Below are 15282 nucleotides of genomic sequence, written 5' to 3' on the forward strand. Positions count from 1 at the left end.
AGTTTTGCTATTTTTATATTTGTTTAAAATTTTCCAAAATTAAAATATAAAAGGAAAAATAGCTTCTTTTCTCCCTACTATTAAAAAGTGCAGGCTTATTGCAGGAAAAAAATACAAGCAAACAATCTGCAACCCAGAAGTAACCCACTGTTCACGTCTGGTACATTTCTGCATATACATCAAACTTGTTTTGCATATTTTTCCCTTTTCTACATTATATCTGCACTATACATATGAGAAAAGGAAAATGATATATGTTATACATAGGCTGTAACTACTTTGGCCATGCAGTCTGTGTCCATGCCGCAAATTTCCTAGCCATTGTTACAAATAGCCTTGTTGGAAGAGGTGGTTGTAATTTCAGGTGAAATCCAGCCACCAGCCAGCGGCCAAGGATCACCAATAACGAGATTTGTTGGAGCAGGGGAAGATTTCTAACAATAGAATGAAAAGTTACCTTTTTCAGATCAAAGTCCTAGGTTTTTTAAGCTTTCAGAACAATGACTTGCATTTTTTCTTTTCTCCTCTGGCTGTGAGGGAGGCTCTGAAGAAATTAAGCTCTGAAATACATCATCACAAAATATTGTGGAGGGAAAGGATCACAGAAATAATTTTTTGAGCTAAGGTATCCATAGCTGTCAGAATCTATAGGTTTATTTATTTTGTTTTCAAGTATTGACCAAACTTCTAGGACTTTGCATCAATTCTGGGGGGGATATTACATCAACAAATAAATGTGGATGGAAAAGAAACTTTCCTACTATGACTAGAGACAAACTAGGATTGAATTAAACTGGTTAATAATACAATATTGAAAATTACTCAAAACACCTCATAAAATTCCATCATCATATTTGTATCTCCAAACACTCAATAAATTCCCTTTACTGATTAGGGTTTGGTAATAATGTTGAAGTTCAACTATTTAATAAAATGTTTTACTTTAAAAATAAATTTTTAAAGTAATAAAATTTTACTTTAAAAATAAAATCATAGTTAAACATAACAATCCCAGCAACCTAGCATCCATCACCTCCCCTTCCATCAGACCATGCATCTTTCACCCACAACTGTTTTTATTAACTGGGATTCTGTCCACCTCTGTGTAACTTTATGAAATATGTTTTGGCTTAGAGCACAGAAAATCCATTTAGACCTTAATAGTCTAGCTGCAAGTTATGTGATTCATTCACAAGAGTAACAACAGTGTGCTGTGATTTTTTTCCAGCGTTTTCCCCTTAATTTTATTGGCTAATAAAATCCAAACACTGGAACTTTTTGCCCAGAAAGTGATGCCAAAGGAAAGCAGCTCCCCAACCAGACCCCCAGGGACTCACCATGTAGGACCTGAGTCTTGGGTAAGGCCCCAAGGAAAAGAGGAAAACCTGAACTCCAACTTATAGGCCTCCGCACTGGGTCAGCCAGAGGTCTCCTGCTGGCTTCCTGATTGAAGGAGAAAGACTCGGGACTCCCTCTAGTTCCAGAAATTCAAAAGGACAGTATCACTCCAGAGCATTCCCTCACTTAATTCCTTCACTCAAGCATTCGTTTTCTTCCAAACCTCAACAAGCAATTTTGAGCAAATATCATACAATAAATCCTATGTAAGGTGTTGGGGGTGTAGAAAGGAACCGATGGATCAACAGAAGAGTGACATATAAGCCAGTAATTTCAGGAGAGCTCGGTAGGCACAAGAAAGAAATGGAAACAAAGTACATGGAAGCCCGGGGTAAATTTGGCACAAGCTCAGTTAAACTAAGATTTAAAAAGGAAAACAGCTGGCCAGTGTAACCATTTGTAAAAATAATTCTCCAAGAGCTATCATTTACACCGTATAAAAATGGATAAAATACGTATAAGAACATCACCTCAACCCCATTAGACAAATGAGACCAGACCAAAGTAGGGTAATTAACACAATAACAACAAAAGTAAATAAATAGGAGTTTTAAAAGATCCTTTGCTTTAATGGTCTTCAAAGATACAAAAATCAAAACAATAAAAAGAAAAATGAATAAAATCCAATTCACAGAAGTCTACAGAAAATTTGAAATTTCACTTAATCCAGTAGCAACATAAACGTATGCAAACCTCTAGGAAAACAGTGGGCAATATGACACAAGTCAAAATAATAATTATATTCTAAGGGACTTTCCTGGTGGTCCAGTGGTTAAGACTCTATGCTTCCAGTAAAGGGCGTTTGGGGTTCCCTGATCAGGGAACTAAGATTCCACAGGCTGTGTGGTGTGCCCTCCCCCAAAATATCATATTTTTAAAACCAAGCTTCTCAATTCCACAGAATTTATCCTGAGAAAATAATTGTAATGAAGGAAAAAAGCTGTATGCATAAAGATGTTTGCCACTGTAACTTCTATTGTTATTACATATTACTGTCACTGTTATTTACATTAGGGATAAACTGGATATAACATAGATACCTAATACAAGAGGAATGTTTTAGTAGAGTACAAAAAATAATTATAAAGGCTCTGTCATAACATGAGAAATGGTTTTCTTCTTAATATAAAATTTAATAATAGAAAAACACAACATTGTACATAATAACAAATATAACTCTAGCCTCCAGATCCAGCTAGGACTCCAGCATTAAAAACCCTCAACTGGGAGGGAGGTCCAAGAGGGAAGGGATATACGAATACACACAGCTGGCTCACTTCATTGTACAGCAGGAACTAATGCAACCTTGTAAAACAATTACACCTCAATACAAATTTTTTTAAATTAAAAAAATAAAGAAGTCACAATGGAAAAACCCTCAGCTAAAACAGGTTTCAAAATGGTTTAGGGAACATTCAGACAGATAATTTCATAGTCAGAGTTAATGTGCCCTTCTCTTTTATGTTTCTTTCTTCCTTAGCCACCTCCCACTCTTGTCATCCCCTGCTTGATTTATTCCATTTTAAGATTCTTTTTACCTCTCCATCTCCCTCCCTTTGAGGGAAAAAACTATATCCTATATACCCTATATTTTTGTAACCACCTACCCCTTCACCAGCCGCCAACAAATTCAATCAAGTCATGATTATCTAATTTACTTAACAATGTACAAATATGTATGAGGGAGAATGCAGAGAAATGACAATCATTTTGTTAGGCCAGTAGAACTGAGCATTTAAATTTTTCTTTCTTTTGTGTTTTGTTTTACAATTATTATTTTTTTAGATAGAATCCCAATTACCTGGGCAAGGTTTCACTGTGCTATCAGAAATCAGCCTCTAGACATTTCTATCCCACATGAGCAAGCAAGCTTATCTGGAAAAATAAATTGATAAACAATCCAAGACATTTTTGGAAAAAAAATTAAGGAATTGGGCCTATTTCTGTAGAGATGACAACTTCCTTTAAAGCTATAATGATTATGGAACTGATAAAGAAGTCAACAATCTGGGTTCTCTGAGTGTGACTGGTTGTATCTTCACTGGAATAGGTCTGACTTTCAGACACACAGAGCACATATGTCTAAGTGTGCAGTAGGGCGGGACACCCACACACTTTACTGTGAGCCTTGGTGAGGTTGAAGGGCCCACATTTGGCAGGGTAGCATAGAACCACCTTGGACAGGACTCAGGTTCACAGAGAAGCATCATTTATTTCCTTTTTCTTCTTGTCAGTAATTCTCCAAAACACTGCAGTTTCATGATACGGCTTTTAAAGGAATTAAACTTGAATAGCACAAAATTGTATAATTATGTTAAAATTCAATTGCAATTATTAACAGATCCAAGTCTGCTACATCATTATTAGGTAATAATGATGATGTTGATAATAATGATAGCTAACATCCATAGTCTGGTGACCAAGTGCCAGATACAGTGCCAAACAATTGGGAAGATAATTAGGCCTACCAGACCGATTGTTCATATGTGCCACTATTTAGCATAAAAAAAATTCTAGGAGGACCTTCCCTGGTGGTCCAGTGACTAAGACTCCACACTCCCAGTGCACAGAGCATGGGCTCAATACCTGGTCAGGGAACCAGATCCCACATGTTGCAATTAGGAGTTTGCATGATGCAACTGAAAGATTCCCGCATGCTGTAACGAAGACATAGCACAGCCAAATAAATAAATAAAAATAAGTATTTAAAAAATTCTAGGAAATTCAGGTTAGCCACAATGTGGAGGCACATGAGTCACATTTAGCTCCCAGAATATGTACTGGATGCTTAGAGAGGTGCCCACATCCCCAGAAGGCAACAGTGGGAAGGAGCTGAATTTCTGAGGTTGCATTTAGACAAGGCGTGCACTTTCCAGCTCACCATACTCTCTATGGTTCCCTACTGAGCTGCCGTCAAGCCTTCTTCTTTCATTTCCATAGCTTGCCTGCTGTGCATTTCTGTTTCCAGTCCCTCCATCTAGACATCATGACAGCAAGTCAGTCTTGGCCACTAAATGGTACAATGCCTATCGGCAGACAGAAAACTGAAACAGGCAGTAGCAATTGTATCACCTGATTGTTTTTCCAAACTCTTTAGAGCAGTGAAGTATTGCTTCTAACAAAGTCTTTCACAAAGACCTGATCTCTAAACAGGAGCTATTCCGGCCAAGAGTGGGGAAAACCCCAAGAAGTACCCAACGTGCTTGGCTCCTTCTCCTCTGTACCCCTGGGAGACCTCTTAACACTTTAGGAAAGCTGGCTACAGTCCAGTTTCCTCATTACAAAGCAGAGGGTACATAGAAGTGAAGCCACCTGGTCCTCAGTCACACAGTTAGTGGTTGAGAATCCAGGTCTCTGTTAAATGCCTTGGTATTTGGCAGTTTCTTCCATTAAAAAGGTGGTGAATTTGTAGATAGTCAATGAAGATTAAATAACTACTACCCATCTGCTTCTTTTATCAAGCCCTCTTGTTACTCCATGCTACACACCAGTGGTTACCTTTATTAGCAAAGTTTTAAACTAAATAGTCAAGCATAGAATCATGAAAGCACAAGGTCTTAGAGCTGAAACACTAAAGGTGTTTTTTCATCCCACCCCCTCATCTTATAGACCAGGGAAATGAGGAGTTGCTTGAAACCAGTTCTCGTTCTTAAGCGTTCCAAGTTACCATCCTGTTCAATATGTCCAGGACTGTTACAACTTGACTTGGTAAAAGCCAGAACTTTCTATTTTTAAACAGTTTCTCTATGAAAATCACGAAGTTAAGATATAAGTGAAAGTTGTGATTTCTTTCTCTTTGTGAATTTTCTTCCATCTTTGAAACATACTCTCCCAGCTGGGCATGCAAATATCTCTTTACTCCAAAAAGTTCATTTACAAACTTATGCGAAGACTGTTTCAGACTGAACTTTTCCAAGAGAATTCAAGTCCACAGTCTGTAGTCAAAGGGCTTTTATTTTTAAATTTCCAATTCACCACATTGTAGGCCAGTAATTTTAAAATACAATAAATTCAATTAATAGACAAGAGAAATTTTTAAAAGACTAACAAAACGCAATTTTTTTATGATTAGATGCCAAACCAAGGGAAGACCAAACATAGAATTACTATATCAAATTTCCATAACAATTTCTAGATGCATACTTTCTTTCCTATACTCATTCCATCATGAACCTGTTACAAATATTTCATGGACCAATTTTGGAGCTACTTTAAGAAGATCCAGGTAAAGCACCACCCTGGTGGTTGGTCCAGATATAGGGCATGTCAGTAACACTGCTCATCTGAACCAGGTCCTGCTTCCCGTCTTTTAACCCCAGCCCCAGCCATTTTGAGGATGTGATTGTGGTCCTCAAAGGTCTGGATCATGGTCTCCATACAGCTCCAGGGGAAAGACAAGTACAAGCTTCTTTGCACCACCTGAGAAAGGGCAGGGTTCAGATCATGGCAGGCTAGCAAAAGGGACTGTGTTGTGTTGTGCTAAGTCGCTTCAGTCGTGTCCAACTCTTTGTGACACTATGGACTGTAGCTCAGCAGGCTCCTCTGTCCGTGGGATTCTCCAGGCAAGAATACTAGAGTGGGTTGCCATGCCCTCCTCCAGGAGATCTCCTCAACCCAGGGATTGAACCCGCATCTCTTATGTCTCCTGCATTGGCAGGGGAGTTCTTTACCACTAGCACCACTTGCGAATCCTGCAAAATAGTTTTAAGTAGCATATAATTTGGAGACTTCATCAAAAGTAATGGGAATTATTAACACACTTGAGTCATATTTGGGTGTAAGAAAGATAGTTTTGCCTGCAATGTGGAACATGGTTTAGAGGGAAACAAGATCAATTAGGAGGCTTCCGCAATTGTTTTGGATAGAGATGATATGACTTGAACTCAGTATCTATAGCAGTAGTGCTTCAGGAGTGATTTAGAGGACTTGGTTATTGATTAAATGTAGGTGATGAAGGGCAAGTAAAACTGAGCAGTACCCCATGGGGCCTTGGGGAGGGGAAATCCCTCCACCATTTCCTGAGTTGTTTTACAGCTTCAAAAACCCCCACCAAAAGAAAGACAGTAACTATCTGATGACCATGAGCACAAACACTCAAGCCTATAGGGACCTGAGGATTGATAATGTTAACCCCTGTGACACTACCCTGTTACCTCACCATCAGCCAATCAGATACTTATGCACAAGTGATCACAGAGCCCTCTCTCGTCTTGCCTTTAAAACTGCTTTGCTAAAACCAGTTGGAGAGTTTTGAGCATTTTGAGCACTAGCCGCCCTGGACTTCCTTCTTGGTGCCCTGCAGTAAACACTGCATTTTACTTCACTACATAGTGGGGTCGGTAGATTGGCGTGACTGCATACAAGAGAGTGGACCCAAGTGTGGTTCAGTAACAGGGAGAGGTCAACAAGACACTAAGGCTTTGGCTTGAATGACATGATGGCTGTTGGTGCTATTCACCAAGATGAAGAGCCCAGAAGAAAGAGAGTGTTGAAAACACTGAATTTAGCTCTGGACTCCCTATCTGGGAGCTCTTCTAACCTGCTCTGGCTCATGGTGGTCACTAAACTGGAATGCCCTATTCTTATATTCAGTCATCAAATCCCAAACATCAAAAAGTTTTGTGATCATAAAAGAGCTTATTAAGACCATTGAAGCAACATGGGAAACATTTATTAAGTAATGTTGGGTAAAGCAATAAAAATGCAAATTAAAGCAACGTAAAGTCCTTCCTCTATTAAACTGGCAAAAAAATTTTTTAAATTAAAATGCCCAAAGCTGCCAAAGATGTGGGAAAACTGGCATCCTCACACATTGCTGGTGGCAGTGTAAATTGGTACAAATCTTTTGAAAGAAATTTGGCAAAATGTATTAAGAACCATAAAAGAGTTTGTATCCTGTGACCCTGTAATTCCACTTCTGGAAATTTATTCTAAGGAAGTAACTCAAAATGTAGGCGAAAGTACTTCATACCCAGAGATGTTTATCATAGAAGAAATTGAAAACAACCCAAGTGTCTAATAATAGGAGATTGGTTAGATAAGTTATGACAAATTTATCTGGCCTCTTATAAATAATGAAGATGAATATAATGTAAAGTATATATATGTATAATATATCTGCTATTGTGCTAAGTCACTTCAGTCATGTCCGACTCTTTGTGACCCTATGGACTATAGCCTGCCAGGCTCCTCTGTCCATGGAATTCTCCAGGCAAGAATACTGGAATGGGTTGCCATGCCTTCCTCCAGGGGATCTTCCCAACTCAGGCACTGAAGCTATATCTCCTGCATCTCTGGCATTGCAGATGGATTCTTTACCCCTGAGTCACCGGGGAAGCCCTTATCTGCTCTCCACCCAGTAAGTTCATTTGTGCTATTTTTTAGATTCCACATAAATGATATCATATAACATCTGTCTTTCTCTGTCTGACTTACTTCTCTTAGTATGATAATCTCTATATCCATCCATGTTGCTGCAAATGGCATTTTTTCTTTCTTTTTATGGCTGAGTAGTATTCCATTATATATACACATACACACCACATTTTCTTTTTCCATTCAACTGTTTATAGACTAATAGGTTCATTCTATGTCTTGGCTACTGTAAATAATGTTGCTGTGAACATTGGGGTGCATGTATCTTTTCAAATTAGAGCTTTTGTCTTTTCCAGTGATAACTTTCTTGGAGTTGACCATTTAAAGCAAGTTACATCAGTGCTCCATGCTTTGGCTCAAGCTGTTCCTCTGCCCAGACTGTCCTTCAACCTCTATCCTATTTAGATCTCTATACATTCAAAACTCTCATCTTTCTAAGTTCAGCTCAAATGCCATCATCTTCTCTATCACTATCTCTCTCTGCCTCTCACCCTCTTTCCCACCCCACCAATAAGCCTTCAGTCCTGAATGCTCATGATAGCTTGAGGCTGTGTTGTTTAGACTCACTGTCTTTGCCTGTCGAAATCCTGTACATTCTTTTACCATCAAGCTTCTGTCTTGTCTTGAAATTATGTATGTGTCTTATCTGTGAGAACCCCCATGGCAGACACAGAATCACACTCACTTGTGTGTCCCCAGAGTCAAACACAGGGTCTGCCACATACTAGGGATCACTTCCAGGAGCTTAACTGGGCTGGAGTTGCCAGTTGGGACACTGTCTTGGAGACATGTTCTCAGGAAGCAGTAACCCAGAGTAAATGAGAAGGCATTTCCCCAGCACACTGCACTGCTCTGGAGATTAGGACAGGCAGAGCCCATGAGCCTGACACAGCCAAAAACTCAGCGTGCTTCTCTGGCTTCTCCTTGGCATCGTGGGAATGTGTCTCATCAGTTTTCATAAATCCAAGTAACAGAGTATAAGCCGAACAAGGCACTAGGTGAGGGTGGGGGAGACATAGACAAGGTCTGGTCCAGTTTCAAGGCCCCGCAGAGGTACCCATGAACAAGTGCAGTACACTGTCCCATGGAGCAGAGAGGAGGTGGTGTCAGCTCTGCTTGGAGAAGCTGAGACAGGCTTTGTAGAAGGAGCCATCCTTGAAGTGAGTCTTAGAGCCTGCAGAGGAATCCAGGTGAAGGTGGGAACTAGGATTGAGCCATCCAGGCAGAAGGACCAGCCTGGGGAAAAGCTCAAAGGTTGGAAGGTACTGTACTGGCAAGTCAGTGGATAACCACCATGTCTACCTAGCTGTTGTCTGAGGCTCTGTGGAGGATGAGGGATGAGATGAGGTCAGGGGATAGTTTGGGGCCTGCTTGGAGGTGGGGGTACGGGGGAGCTTGAGCACTCACCTAAAAGTGAGGCTTTTGTTTAATAAGCACTGGGGAGCCTTGAATGTTTTTAAGCAGAGGAATAAAAACTGGCGGCCGTGTTTAGGGTGAACAAGAGGGACAAGGAGGTGGATTAGAAAGTATCGCTGTTGCTGGTAAGGGTGATGAGGACCAGGACAGGGGCTGAGCTAGAGAAGGAGAGGAAGGAATGGCTTAAGAGATGTTGTGTTGTGGGGGTGGAATCACAAGGAGCCAAGCCCGCTCAGCATCCTGAATCCTTCCAGTTCCTTTCCACACACCTACCCCCTCAGCCCCCGGCTCCCAGCTCCCCAGCATCCTTCTTCCCTCCTTGGCTGTTACATTCTAAGGCAAGGAGATTCCAAATGCTGACTACATCTTCCTTGGCCCATGTCAGCTTTTGGCAAATAAGCTGGTGTCGCGTTCCCCAGAAAGCTTTTCTCGAACTTCATAAAGTTAGCAAAGAGGAGAAGTGTTAACAGTATGATCTGTTGAGTCTCAATTTCTAATCCCAGCCCTAACACTAACCCAGCTTTTCACTCCCTGAAGTTCTGCCAAGATGAAAAGAGAAGGTCTGTGCCAGACACGAGTGATTTCAGCTGAACAAGCACTTGGAGGGTCACAGAGAGCTGCTGTGCTCACAAAATGCTCTTGCTTCAGAATGGGCTTTGGGCGGCCGGTGGTGGTGCATCTGGGCGATGTGGTCAAAAGGAGCATGGAAAGTATTTTTCTTTGGTAAATAAATATTCCAGTGTTGATGCTGAATTAAATCAGAAGCTCCAAGGAGACAGGTGCCTCTCCTTTATTTAAAAAAAAAAAAATTGTGGAGAGAAAGAGAAGGGATGATTTTGGACAGCCTTCTTCTAGTTAGAGACAAAAACAATTTAGCCCCAACAGCTGGAGAAAAGTCAAGGTTTGGGAGAAAACATTGCACATTCTTGGGTGTCTAATCCTTTAAAAACACTGTTGCATTTAATTCCCACAATCATCCAATATGACTGAAGATATTATGCCCATTTCACAGATGAAGCATCTGAAGTTCATAAAGATGAAGGCATGTGCCCAAGGGAATATATAATCAAATGTCATTATAATGAAGTACAGGCTGTACAAAAATATTCTTACCTTGGGAAACATGAGGTAAAAATGCTGTCAACTCCCTTACATTTGCATAGGGCTGAGAGTTTGCAAAGCACACTCACATATGTTATTCTTACATCATACTCAGAAAGGCCCTAGGTGGAGGACAGTAATATCCCACTTGTAGAGAAGGGGGAACCAAGAGTCAGGGAGAAGAAGGGGTTTGATGGCTGGAACTGGGACTTGAACACAGAACTGAGTCCAGACTTTGCTCTTTTTCTATAGAGGGTGGTTCTGAAAAAGCCAGGGGGGTTGCTAAGAGAGAGAAGGGCTTTCCTGGGAGAGAGAGGACCAGGGGAAAAGCCCCCAAGGGGAATTTAGGGTGTATCATAGAAGCACAAGCTGGAATCAAGATTGCCAGGAGAAATATCAATAACCTCAGATATGCAGACAACACCACCCTTATGGCAGAAAGTGAAGAAGAACTAAAAAGCCTCTTGATGAAAGTGAAAGAGGATAGTGAAAAAGCTGGCTTGAAACTCAACATTCAAAAAACTAAGATCATGGCATCCAGTCCCATCACTTCATGGCAAATAGATGGGAAAGCAATGGAAACAGTGATAGACTTTATTTTCTTGGGCTCCAAAATCACTGCAGATGGTGACTGCAGCCATGAAATTAAAGTATGCTTGCTCCTTGGAAGAGAAGCTACGACCAACCTAGACAGCGTATTAAAAAGCAGAGATATTACTTTGCCAACAAAGGTTCATCTAGTCAAAGCTATGGTTTTTCCATTAGTCATGTATGGATGTGAGAGGTGGACCTTAAAGAAAGCTGAGCACTGAAGAACTGATGGTTTTGAACTGTGGTGTTGAAGACTCTTGAGAGTCCCTTGGACTGCAAGGAGATCAGACCAGTAAATCCTAAAGGAAATTAGTCCTGAATATTCTTTGGAAGGACTGATGCTAAAGTAGAGGCTCCAATACTTTAGCATCTCATGCAAAGAACTGATTCATTGGAAAAGACCCTGATGCCAGGAAAGATTGAAGGCAGGAGGAGAAGGGGATGTCAGAGGACAAGATGGTTGGATGGTATCACCAACTCGATGGATGTGAGTTTGAGCAAATTCTGGGAGTTGGTGATGGATAGGGAGGCCTGGCGTGCTGCAGTCCATGAGGTCGCAAAGAGTCGGACACAACTGAGCGAGTGAACTGAACTGATAGAAATTCTAAGATCCACGGGGCCGAGTTACACAGGCAGGGGCACTGTGGTCGTGTGTCAGACCTGGAGCCACATGGCCAGGATTTGAACCCAGATTCTGCCATTTAGCCCCCTGTCCGTGTCTCCGTCTCCTCACCTGTAAATGAGGCGACGCTAGTGATGGGAACTGCGTCACCCTCCAAGAGAATGCTGTGAAAGCAAGCGTGGGAGAAGCACTTAGAAGCGGCCCTGAGGCGTATGCGGCCACAAGGAAGCTTCGCCTTTCTGTTATGGCTAGGATTGCTGCTACTACTACTTCTGCCAGCAGAGTCCTGGGGATAAGGCTGGGCTGAAGACGGAGGGCTTAGGATCTCAGTGTGCAAAGTTTGAACCTTGTTTTTTCATGCAGCTACAATAAAGTACCAAAGACTGAGTGGCTTATAAACAACAGAAATCTATTTCTCCCCATTCCGGAAGCTGGAAGTCTGAGATTGGCATGCCCATGGGGTCAGCTTCAGCTGAGAGCCCTCTTCTCGGTTGCAGACTGCTGACTTCTCGTTGTGTCTTCACACGACAGAAATAGGGCAAAAGAGCTTTTGGGGGTCTCTCTTATAAAGGCACTAATCCCTTTCCTGAGTGCTCCACCCTCATGACCAATCACTTCCCAAAGGCCCTAACCTCCTAATAATATCACATTGAGGGCTAGAGTTTCCACATATGAATTTGAGGGTGTAGGAGACATTCATCCCTTTGCAGACCTGAAGGAGCAAAAGTAATTGGAGGCCCATTGTGGTTAAAACAGGATAAAATTGTTATTTTATGAAAATTAGTCTGGCAGGAGTGTGCAGACCTCCCTAACACTTCTCCCCACCTGGACTTGGACTCGATGAGGCATTCCCTAGCAGCTTGTACCTCCTCCATCAACACACTTACCCTCAGACACTGTAATTGCCTGACAATTGCAACTGGACCGTATTTGTCTTACTCACTGGTATATCTTGTGTCCAATACATTACCTGGCACTTCATGAGTGCTCAATAAATATACTTTTGATGAATGAATAATAAATGGATATGGGATGATAGTCTGAAGAAGAAAGAGTCTATAGAGACCAGCCAAGGAGCAGATGCAAGAGTCAGATACAAGATGCTGACTCGGGATGGAGGCAGAAAGAGTAAAAAGAAGTAAGAAATGCAAGAGGCATGGGGGAGAAAGGACTGACTGATAGGATTTTGTGAATGAGACTATGGGAGTTCCAGGGAAAGGAAGGGTCAATGTTGACTCCATTCCAGGGTTCCTGGTCACTGGCAATAGCCTTTTTAAAAACGGGAAAAAAGAAGGAGAAATTAGCTTGTAAGAGAAGATTTAGCAGTGACTTTGCCCTTGCTGAGCTTCACAAAATTTGCTGGTGAGGAAAATGGTATAATGGGGGCACTATGAGATTCACGGGGTCGCAAAGAGTCGGACACGACTGAGCAACTGAACTGACTGATGCTTTTGAACTGTGGTGTTGGAGAAGACTCTTGAGAGTTCCTTGGACTGCAAGGAGATCCAACTAATCCATTCTGAAGGAGATCAGCCCTGGGATTTCTTTGGAAGGAATGATGCTAAAGCTGAAACTCCAATACTTTGGCCACTTCATGTGAAGAGTTGACTCATTGGAAAAGACTCTGATGCTGGGAGGGATTGGGGGCAGGAGGAGAAGGGGACGACAGAGGATGAGATGGCTGGACGGCATCACTGACTTGATGGACATGAATTTGAGTGAACTCCGGGAGTTGGTGATAGACAGGGAGGCCTGGCGTGCTGCGATTCATGGAGTCACAAAGAGTTGGACACGACTGAGCGACTAAACTGAACTGATGGGATAAAAAGTACTGGCTGGAATTGGGGATTTGGGAAGAACAAGTTTGGTGACCTCCAGTGAGTGCTTCTTCCCTGGGAAAGGAGCAAGCACCAGGAGGCAGCTGGGACTGACAGGCAGGGTTGCTTAGACCAGAGAGGAAGCAGGTAGATGGCAATAACCCCCTTGGATGTAACAGTGTTCCCCGGCTGTCAGCTTTGCCTCAGGCAGCCCCATCCACTTCATGGAGCTGGCTTTACAGGCAACACTTGCCCCTACCCAGCCTTCCCTGGTGGCTCAGTGGCAAAGAATCTGCCTACAATGCAGGATCTGCAGGAGACATGGGTTCAATCCCTGGGTCAGGAAGATCCCCTGGAGGAGGACATGGCAACCCATTCCAGTATTCTTGCCTGGAGAATCCTACAGACAGAGGAGCCTGGCGGGCTACAGTCCTTATGATTACCAAAGGGAAATCATACGGTCACATAGAGTTGGATATGACTGAAGATACTTAGCACACACACACGCACTTGGCCCTCCCCAAACTTGGACTTTCACCCTGCCTTCTCATGATGCCCATCCTTGCTCTTCCCTTTCCTTGGGTGGTCACCCCACCTTTCCCCTGCTTCACAAAGAAAAACAAAGAATACAAGCAAGAAGAAGGCACATTCATCAGGTGTCCTAAAAGAAGGCAACTCTTAGCTGTTGGGACTGCTTGTTCTCCTCTTCCTTTCTTCCTCAATCCACACTCCACACAACACGTGCCAGTGAAAGAATGACATCCGAAAGGAAAGCCACTTTGTACCAGAAAGCCAATTTAATGGAAAGTGAATTTACTGAAAAAGAAGACCAAGCCGTTTCACGTTTGTTTCGTTTTCTTGAAACACTCTATTACAGTCATGGTTACTATGAACTCACAACTTCTGGTTACCTCATTTTTGCAAGAAAACTATAACCGCTGGGGCTCCAGAGAGTGCAAGCACAGAGCCATTTCTGCATGTTTTTCTGGTAGGTAGAAAAATCAGGGTAAAGAAAAGTGGGACTTTCCTGGTAGTCCAGCAGTTAAGACTTTGCCTTCACGTGCTCGGGACTCAGGTTTGATCTCTGGTTGGGGAACTAAAATCCCACATGCCTCACAGCCCAAACACAAAAACATAAAAAACAACAGAAGCAATATTGTAACAAGTTGAATAAAGAATTTTAAAGAAAAAAAAAAAAAGCTAATGCTTGTCCTCACTATGGTACAATGGGGGAAATTTACTTTGGAGTCAAATAATCTTTTTTTATTGAAGTATAGTTGATTTACAGTAGTGTGTTAGTTTCAAGTATATAGCACAGTGATTCAGTTATATATTTTTTCAGATTATTTTCCATTATAGTCTATTATAAAGTATACGTTATAGTTCCCTGTGCTATACAGTAGATCTCGTTGCTTATCTATTGTATGTATAGTTGTTTGTATCTATTAATCCCATGCTACTAATTTATCCCTCCGCTCCCTCCCTCTTTCGTTTGGTAATCATAAATTTCTTCTCTATGTCTATGAGTCTGTTTCTGTTTTGTGCATAGATTCACTGGTATTATTCTTTGGATTCCATATATGAGTGATGTCATTTGGTACTTGTCTTTCTCTGACTTCACTTAGTGTGATACTCTCTAGGTCCACCCGTGTTGCTGCAAGTGATAATATTTCATTCTTTTTTTAACGACCGAGTAATATGCCATTGTGTGTGTATACACAGTATACATACATATCTATACACACACACACAATAGGTGGTGCAGTTGGTAAAGAATCCACCTGCCAATGCAGGAGATACAAGAGAAGCAGGTTCGATCCCTGGGTGGTCGGGAAGATCCCCTGGAGAAGGAAATGGCAACCCGCTCCAGTATTTGTGCCTGGAGAATCCCATGGACAGAGGACCGTGGCAGGCTACAGTCCATGGGGTCACAAAGAGTCGGACACGACTGAGCATGCACAC

The sequence above is a fragment of the Ovis aries genome, chromosome 1 (assembly GCF_016772045.2).
Source record: "Ovis aries strain OAR_USU_Benz2616 breed Rambouillet chromosome 1, ARS-UI_Ramb_v3.0, whole genome shotgun sequence".
NCBI classification, from domain to species: Eukaryota; Metazoa; Chordata; class Mammalia; order Artiodactyla; family Bovidae; genus Ovis; species Ovis aries.